We start from the raw sequence: 10743 nt of genomic DNA, 5'->3' as shown, positions 1-10743 counted from the left end.
TTTATTATTTATGATTTTCTCTAGAGGGAGTCTTCGGTAACAGGGCTCTTGGGCGTTAGGGTTTTGCCTCTGCTATGCACACGTGGCAAAACTTGAAGAGCTAAGGTTAAACATTTCCTTAGATGTAACATTACTTAAACCTTTTTTTAGATTCACATATAAATCTGTCTACAGAACAATGCATGCAATATAGCTGTTCTTTCTGTTTTAGATCAGCTAGTTGATGAGGCAGACCTGTCAGCCTTTGGAACTAAAGTTTCCATCAAATCACTCTCAACAGCACTTAACACATACTGAATGGGTTTACATAATGTAAACATACTGTAGTCCCACTGACAGGATGCATATTATAAGCCGTTTTCATGGAAATATTGACACATTTGCCGTCTTTATTTGTATAGTAATTTTTTGGGGGGGGGGAAGATTTATCTTCCAGTTTTTTAACAAACCTCCAAAGTACCATATACTGCCATACTTACAAAAAAAAGACCAGTTCTTCTTGGCAACATTTATTTGCCTGACAAATTCATACACCTACCTCTAAAGCACCACAGCATGAAGCACATAGACACACACACACTGGTTTCTGCCCAGATTAACACCTCACCTCAAAGTGTGTCATCCTTGGTGTGTGAAAGCTCCAAGGTTAAAAATTCCTTCCATTAACACCCTTTCTCATATCCAGTTTGCATATGAAAGTCTCGGCTATCCACAGTCTACTGATTGTGATAAGTCATTCTGCAGTTTTATTTACAGACTGGAATACCATTGTGAACAGGGATGGATAGTGAATGTGGGTTGCTAACACAACCTCTGCAGATTTCAGTAGGGGTTACTTGAGAACAAGAAAGATATCAAGGTCTGAACCTGTGTGGACTATTCCCTTGTGCTAAACGCTTGATACTAGGTTTCTCCAGAGGGAGAGTCGCTGCAATCGATGTACGTACATGAATAATGTATGTCACTTTGAATCAAGTTATCTACTAATAGGAAGCTATGAACCTAGCAGACTTCACACTAATGGGGATTTCTTGATTTTACACATTTACTCTTATTTTATATTTACTGGTGATTCTACCATGCAGGAAAGGGCACTTGGGTGGGCCTGTAAAATATGTTCTCATCAGCCTTAACTTGTGGAATTTAGCACTTTGATATTTGAGTTCATTGACTTTGAAATGAGTTGGCTTAACGTGAGCAGAAAATTTGAAGCTTTGAAATGTGCAGGTTATTAGCCACAGTCAGGACAGTGTGTCAGAGACTAATTTCTTAATTTGTGAAGCCACCTCTTATCAGTTACAATGAGCATTTAGTGCACCTCATCACACGCTACTTTCACACCGAGGCTCAATTCAGTAATATTTCAGCTAACATTAAATAATGGACACTACTTTTACAGCATGCTGTTCATTGAAACATGAAGCATTAACTTATTCTAATGAATTGAAACTTATCATAAAGTGTGACCATATTTTTTTCTTAATGCATTTTCATTTTCAAACAGTATTTCTTGCAATATGAAGATTTCACTGTCAGCCATATCATTCCTTAGCAATCAGGTAAATATTCAAGACAATTTAAGCTAATGGTTGTGATGATACAGTGTCTATAATTGTCTATGTATAAGTGGGAGGGTTGTGGGAGTGAGTGTGAGTGTGAGCGTGCGCACCCAAGAACACGTGCGACAAGAAGTCTCCATGGCTACTCTGATAGGCAATCTATATTTCTCCTGCAACTTGCTATGCATGCTTTGACCTCTTAAAGGGATAGTTCACTTTGAAATAAAATGTTGGTATGTTTTAGCTTACCTCAAGGGCATCCAAGATGTAGGTGTCTTTTTTTCCGCAGTAGTTTCAATTTTGATATTTTTAGGTCAAACCGTTCTTGTCTGTCAGTCATATAATGCAGGTCGATGGTCATTATCTCGAAGAGCATGCACAGAGTCCAAATTAAAACAATTCCCCGTCGTCCAAACTGACCGTAGCCAAGGCGACTTCTATTGTATATATCTATACCCGCCCGCGCTCTCAGATCACTTGGACGTGACTGTGTACAAGAGGTAAAAACGATATATATACTGTTCGTTTTCTCACACAAACCGCTCGTTTCGTGTCTTAGGCCATCAATGTGTACTTACGATGGGGAATTGTTTAATTTGGACGACGGGGAGTTGTTTTAATTTGGACTCTGTGCATGCTCTTTGAGATAATGACCATAGACCTGCATTATATGACTGACAGACAAGAACGGTTTGACCTAAAAATATCAAGATTGAAACTACTGCGGAAAAAAAGACACCTACATCTTGATGCCCTTGAGGTAAGCTAAAACATACCAAAATGTAATTTCAAAGTGAACTATCCCTTTAATGATTGCCTTCCGGGAATTTTTTTTTTTTGTTTTTTTGAAGAAGAAATGAAATCTAGTGATGACAACCGATGGATGTAAAATAAAAAGAATGCATAATAATAAAAGATGTGGACAGAAATGTTGTCAATAATTGTCAATATATTTAGATTAGACTGCTTTAATGTGCAAAATTCACATTATTTCAGTTTATGAGTTGGAATTTAAATTGCTTCTTTTTTTTGGAATTTAAATAGCTTTTTTTTTTCTTTTTCTTTTTTTTTTGGAATTTGAATTGGCCACAAAAAAAAGCTGGAACCTTTCAACTTCAAGGCTTTGTTTTTGTTTTTCCCAAGTCCACATTCAAAGACAAAGTTCTTGACAAAATAAAACTTACAATTAAATGTGTCATGGGTTGTAATCAGCTCACAACAAACGAACAGGAAATCAAAACATTTCCTTTTTATTTTTATTTAAATCCACAAACTAAAAACTCAGGAAATCACTGGAGAGAAACATAATACAACCACTTAAAGGTGCTCTAAGTGATGTTGGGTGACCTCACTTGTTGACGTTCAAAAGTATTGTCAAACAAAACGGAGGCTTGCTAGACCCTCCCTCCTCATCCGCACACAAACCCCCCAAATCTTATTGGCTGGAGCAGTTTGTTATGTTTCGTGGCATACAGAAATTATCACAAGGATGATAAATGTTTTCGAAGCCTTTGTGTTCAAAGGTTTTGACATTTTCTTAAAAGAAGTAAAAAGGGACTTTATATCAGAGGAGAACATTCTAAAATTGGGATTACAGTGAATGGTTCTGGCTTTGTGAAGATGAAATTTACCTAGAAGAACAAGTAATAATACAGTATTGTCAAGATTAAGATCCTTAGAATGAAAATCGGACAAAACAAATGATAGATTTTATAATTTGTGTAGGCATGTGTGTTTGGCTCGACTGCACATAGTAAAAGAATGCGTATGTGCGCAGGCGCGTAGTCTTTCTTTACAAAGTGACATTGACAACTTGTCTGGCATGCATAATCCAGCGTTATTAGTCGTTTTCACAGACCTTTGTGAACGGGGATCGTTTTGATGACGTTGTCATCTGTACAAAGAAAAAACATTTCAGTTTTTTCCCCTAAGCCAAAAAATAACCTTTGCCTATTGCCTTTGAATTTCAATTCATTTTCAATTCATTTTAATTCTTTAAATGTGAACAGAATTCTGTTTGCTTCTTTAATTCAAATTCAGGAATTGATTTGGACTTTAAAAAGGCATTCTCAATTCAGTTCAACACAGCTCAGGATGCACTTTGATTTAGCCTAGCAAAATAATGTATTTATGATTAAACGCATTATTCAGAATGTCTATACTAGTCATAGGCGTAATTCTATGGGGGGACAGGGGGACACGTCCCCCCCAATATTCAAAGAAGGACAATTTGTCCCCCCCAATATTTGATCGTAGGCCTACTGTATGATTATGCGGGCAATATCGATGTGATTGCAAATACGTCTTTCTTTCCAGCTCCGAAAATATAAAATCCCGGCCGGTCCATTTCCCAAATCCATTCGACTGACCTTACAATATACATTAACAAAACCTATTTCTCCTGAAATCCATGTCATGTTTTCCCTATACCTTTTAGTAGCTCGTGCACCGTCAGTGAGTTAGGAAAAACCAAACAGAAGAAGAGTTAGGAGCGCGAAATCTGACAGACATTTGGCACATATCTATGAATGGTAAAAAGCTCCAGTTCAGGCGCCGGCTTGATTATATAGGCTATATTTAGCCTACTTTTTATTTAGGCTATTAAATCCAGGAAATTGGTTAACGGAAAATGTATTAAAATTAAGATACAATTAATACAAAACGAAAGTCGATTTAAAGAAAGGCTTTGTGCCTTCTGTTTGAGGTCTCTGTGAAAGTTTTAAAGTCTTTTAGTACCGCTTCTGTAATGGAGAACTGTCACGTAGCCTAACATTGTTTTGTTTTTTTTTCTCATAAATGCGAAAACGAAAAATAAAAGACAAAATACTTTTTTTAAAGACAAACGCTTTTTTCCCAAATCGCTACAAATCCATAATTTTTTTCCAAAAATGTATGGATTTGTAGCGTTTTGGGAAAAAATTTATGGATTTATAACGTTTTAGGGAAACAAATGGATGGATTTATAGCGTTTATAAAAAATTAAAATATATTGGCAACTCGTAGCCCCGGGGCCCAGTGAGGTCTTAATGCGGCCCTGGCCACTATATGTTTATAGAAGAATATAAGAGAGAGATCACTGGCCGCTTTGTCGTCAATTCAGGCTTGAAATTGATGCCGATGCTGTAATCATTACAGGGTGAGTAGGCCTATACGTTGGTTTGACGATCAGATGTAATAAAATTCCTTGTCGTGTTATACAATTACAAACATTCGGACTCTGACTTTTATTTTATTTTGATTAAAAAAATGTGTGCATGCACCAACACAAAAAGTCCCACAGCTGTCCCCCCCAATGTGTGATTGACAATTTCGCCCTTGATACTAGTAGCCCCTAATGCACCTTGTCTTTTTCTGTAAAGCATCTCTTTTTTTCCCACTTAATATCTTTCCTCATCTCCAGGGTTGACTTGACTCCACAGACAGTGTGACACCCTCAGAGGAATATTTTTTCCAGCCTGTAGGCAGAATTGTTGCTCTTACCTTTCACTGCTGGCAATACAATTATATGTGGTGCCGGGGTGATTTTGAGGCTCAAAAATACATGAGCCCTGTGGTGCAGCTCTGACAAAGCTTTTTCCAAACATGCTGCATAGAGACACTTGGAAATAAGCTTCTGCACAGTGCACCACCTTTAAACATGATCATATCCTACTACATATTCCTGAGTCATTTCTGGTGAGGATGTCAAACACTAATTTGCAAGTAGTTACCTCAGTTTATGGACTTTTTAGGTGAATCTACTATGATCAGAAAACGAGCGAGTGATTACAGTGTGTTGGAGACTAATTTTCTAATTAAAACTAATTTAGTAGAGTTCCAATGAGCGTCAAGTGCACTGCATCACACGCAACCAGCATTGTCATGCCCCTGCTTTTGGCCATCCCGTCCATGTCATTAGCATAAACTAGCTCATACGTTTTTAATACAATATTGCAATATTGACATGTAGTTGATTTATCACTAATTTATGTTCGCCATAAACATAAGCTTTTTACCAATTTATTGATTTCATGAATGAGTAGTGACAATCTGACTGCATTGTGCATATACATAAGAAATCCTTCAGATGATGAGATACCTTGCAAGCCATAATATGAAATTGTGAAGCATTTTGATAATGACTGTCATTTTCAGAGGAATGTTATATGGAACGCCAAGAACAAAGCATTTGGATACTTTAGCGTTACTATAGCTACGGAAGAGTGCAAGACTATTTCCGTCATTATGTTCCAGTCAGGAAAAAGCACAGACATTTTATGTGATTTATGACAAGCATATTTCTCATTTTATGAGCTTGCAGAAAACAAAAGTGACTGTTAGTGCTAGTAAAACCAGTAAAACGGCAACCATCTCCACTTCTGACCCAATAGTTTCTCCATCTGGATGATCTTCTACCTTTATCTTGAAGTGGTTGAGACTGAAACATAAGAGGATCTAAGAGAATTAATCTCTTTCTTTGTCATGATGGTTCTCTGTGTCATTCAAAAGACATCCTGAAGCTCTACTCAGTTGAGACAGGCTAAACTGCTGAATAACAATCATTACTTTTGTCAGTTCTGAATTAAATCCTCCAGTTTATACAGCTGAAGTGAAAAGTGTTTGCAGTACCACAAATTTGGTTTGAATTATGATATGTTTTCTGAAATATGTAATCCTAAAAGGAAAGTGTGAAATTGTGTTTCTGCTGCTGCAAAGCCTCTCTTGAGTAACGTCATCAACGTGGGCTGTGTTAGACCTTTTTCCCTCTCTCCCACGCTTGGTACCACTGCCTCATCATTAGCATGCAAGCCACAAACACTTACACGCACACACACAGTCCTGTACCCGGGCGTTCACTTCAAACACCGGCGCAGCTTCAGTCCGCATGCAGCCGGCAGCATCAGAGCCCAGGATCCTGCAGTTAGGAAAGCATATCGCATTCAAAACATGTAAAAGGCATGTTTGCAAATGACATAAATATAAACAAGTTCAATTAGCCAAATCTGTGTGAAACAGATAAACTTGCTTGTCTGAACATATGCGTGTAACAAATCCCACATCAGCATATGGCCTCAACTGCAAAATTTGAGTATACAAAGAGGTAGGTTCCAAACATTTTCATGAATCGTGCTTTTCTTTCACAAATGTAATGTACCTCCCAGCATTTACATGCTTGAGTTTCACAGTGGTCTATTTCAGACCGAGCTGTTCTGAGAGAATTCTGCTGCAGAACTTTTAAACTACTTTTAAACATAATAAGTTCATAGAGCAGAGGGAGTAATCCAAAAAACGCTCACTTAATATCAGCCAGAGGGACACAAGAACACTAGTTCCTTTATATGCTAATAAGACCTCTGTGCAGTGCTCATACATTCTGCCATTCCATCATGCACTTTCTATATTTTTATATATGTATAATTACATGGTGCATAACCTTAGCAACACTGCCTAAATGAAACTTTGAACTAAATTCATATTCAAAATGTGCTGTTTTATTTTTTGCAGCCCTAAAATTTGGTAATTGGCATAACATTTGTGGGTCTTTTTGTAATTTTTTTAGCCATAGTAAAAACGATTCTAGCAATCCATAAGCATCAAATTTAAACAGATTAAAAAATTCAAAAGAAACAACTACAGGATTGCACAGGCGTAAATTAAGCCATCACTATAGGGACTAATAGTTTGCTATGGGACCAAATGTTGGTAGTTATTTATAAACTTATGTTTACCATAAATTAAAGCCAAATATTTGATAGGCAATTTTTCTTACAGCAGGAATGAAGCTAGAGCTTGATGGATGCAATAGACACCATTATATTTGTAAAAACTGAGAATGATGGGGTGGAGGGGAGGTCACAATTTTAAGAAATGTAAAAAAATGTGTAATAGGGGATAACTACCTGGTAACAGGTTTGCACAGAAAATGTGGATCACAGCAAATCATTATGTTTTTGGTCTTTGCAATTTGTTGATTTATTAAAGCAACACCAAGTAACTTTTGCTCTTGGGGTCCCCCTACAGTTGGGAAACAGTATTGTCTTCTACTACTGTCGTAAAATCTGTCATGGTTACACCAGGGGATACACGTGCATTTGTTGACAAGCTGATACCCCCGAACTCTGCAGAAGAAGTTCTCACGTCTTGGGCAGACTGTCTGCGTTGCGTGTGAAATGTCTTCATCCCAGGTACAGTGGCATATATTTCAGCATGTCATATGAATATACTTTGATGGGTTTTATTTTTTCATCGAAAACTAGAATGTTAGCGTTTACTAGCTACCAGATTGATAATTCGCTCCTCTACTAGCATTACTTGATTCATGTAGATAAATGGAGGACCAGATAGCTTCCGTAACATAGCTAGGCAGACAACAAATTCGAAAAACTAGAGATAGTATGCAAGCAATATACTTACTAGTCCAACAGCATGACGGCCAAGTCAGCATCGGTCGGGCACCCCTCCTCCTCCTTTAGCTCACGCCAGCGAGCGAACGCTGGACCAATATTGATCCTTGTCCGGTGAAGCAGTCGATTCTGTTCCCTACCGGAATTCCTGTTCCCTTTACGCAATCATACTACAAATCATGCGTAGTTGCCGAGTTACCATACGTACCATAAGAACTGAATACGAGCAAGAAGCACAACTGGATGTACGGGAAGCCAAAAGGTTAAAAAAGGATTGTATTTTTTCCTGAAATTTTTGCGTTTTTGAATTATTATTTATTTTATTTTATTAGAAGCGAGTTTTTCCCCATCTGTCAATTCAATCCAGATTATTTCTTTTCAAATTTAAAACGCTATTACCGATTTTAATGTAATGTTTATTAAGGCTTTGATTTATTAAGGTTTATTAAGGCTTTGACGCATGCACTGTCAGCAGACACGGCTTGTTGAGGGGGAACAGGAATTCCGGTAGGAAACAGAATCGACTGCTTCACCGGCCTTTGATTTTCTCACTCTCCCTTTTTCTCTTCCTAGTCTCCTCCGACAAAACCTTTTCCTTCTTCGGTTTCGTTGCTGCTTCGGCCATGACAACAACATACACACGCTATACCACACGCTATACGTCCGAATTTGAGGAAATGGGGGGTGGTGGGGGAAGTGAGGTATGCCGTAAAGCAGTCGAATTTTGTAGTTCTTTTTGTGCTCGGGTTACTACCCGAACCCCGAAGTTCCGTAGTGCCAGTAAAAGCGATACAGACCCCGTCAGGCTATGGGAGACGTGTCATTCAACCTATTGTAAGTCGATGTACCATCACAAGGGTCTTGGAAATATATTATGAAGGTTGAAAAACTACATGGTGTTGCTTTAAAATGAGCTTTTACAATTATTTGAAGATTTAACAGTTTGTGTCAAAATTACATTGTTGAATGGTTTTAATTGATAAATTAAGTCAAAATTGTCAAGATCTTGGTGGGGCAGGCTAAAATCCCCTTTTTAAGAGAGATTTGATGCATTTAAAACTAGCTGATTTTCAGGCTAGGTTAATTTTATTTGACAATAGTTTATCAAATATATCTAATATCTAACATAAACATAACATAATATCCAATAAAAACATAAAATGTTTGCCTCAGTTGTAAAGTCATGCACAAAAATGTGCAGTATGTATAACCCATCAAACAAAAATATACATTTAGTTAACGATCCCTTTAAGTTATAAAAACAGTATTTTGGAATATTTTCTGAACGTTCAAAATGTCTAATTTATAAAACAATTTTTTTTTACATGTTTCTTTTGAGTTATGCAAACATTCCATTTTAGCATTCTGTGAACATTACAGGAAACATTACTTTTAATGTTCTCTTAACATTCTGAAACAGGTAACATAATTTTTTTTAAACCTTAAAAACCTTTTAGAAAAAAGACATTCGTATAAATAACGTTTTTGTGATAACAAGTTTTTAAAGACCAGATAAGACCATGAGAATGTTCCTAAGCGTAGATCATGGCTGTGTGCGTCTTTAACGTTTATTTCCTGTCTCTAGCTGTGCTCTGTCGATACTGTTTTAAAATGTTTTCACGCCGTTCATGCTTCGTCTTCTGTCTGTTGCACCAGATCAATAATATAAATCAAACTATTATTATGCTGCTCAGGTCTGTGTAATGGAAGATATTGGGGAGTTACCACAAGCACTCTCACTCTTGTTAACAGCTGTGATCCATGTGACCCTGTATGCATGACTAACAAAATAATGGCATGCTCTGAATCGCATGCCAGGCTCAGATCCTCACAGGAAGCCTGCTGCGTCGCTACCCTGTTTCGCTCTAGTTGTCATGGTGTACGTTAGTCATAAATGTAAATGCGGCACAGTTTTACCACCACAGTCTATTGCAGAAATGGCAGATTAACATGATACATGAATAGTGTTGAGATGATTTTCTGGCCTGGCAAATCAACCTAGTCATGTGAACTGGTGTGAGAATGGAGTATGATGCCCTTTGGGTGTAAGAAAGAAATGGAGTGGCTGCTCCACAAAGATTGCTTCTCTTGTGACTGTACATTATTAAAGCTGTACAGAGAGAGGGGGAAAGAATGCAGAAGGAGTTTCTTGCGAAGGCTCAAACTATCCCGTGTTTACACCGGAAGAAAGATAAACGAGAGAAACAATCTCCACGGAATAATGTGCTTAGTGGAAGTTCTGCTTCTCTGAAGGCTACTGATAAGTAGTAAGTGTGTACCGCCGGTGTGAGGTTGTTGAGGTAGAAATGCCGTTCCAAACACCTATGTGTCCAATCTTTATCTCTCAGTCTAATCATAGTAATTCAGAGACTTTATAAACCCACAAAATCCAGAGGGTATGATGACCTTTAGAAGCAACTTCTCCTTCAGATTTCTCCAAAAGACCACAAAAAAAAAAAATGGTTTGCTTACTGTGTGGAAGATTTTTCTATTCAAACAAAGGTGGGATGGGACATATTGAAAAACCACGGTTTGCTATTTATTTGGTGGAAGATGGTATTGGGGGGAAGAGATGTTTCAGTTTAGATAGAATTGTGTAATCTGTAACAGTGAACAGGATATTTTTTATGTTTGTAGGTTTGGGATTTTTGATCAACGTTTGCTGCATTCATGCTGGCTTAGTCTAAAGATTTATTTGCAAGAGACAGCTGTTTTCCATGTTGCCTCATTGCAGGGTTTCCGAAACTAGGTTCATAAGGAAACTGCAGGGGGTTCGTGAGTTGATGAAAAAAATAAAATAA

The sequence above is a fragment of the Leuciscus leuciscus genome, assembly GCF_965113295.1.
Source record: "Leuciscus leuciscus genome assembly, chromosome: 23".
Taxonomy (NCBI): Eukaryota; Metazoa; Chordata; class Actinopteri; order Cypriniformes; family Leuciscidae; genus Leuciscus; species Leuciscus leuciscus.
This window is presented reverse-complemented; position numbering follows the sequence as displayed.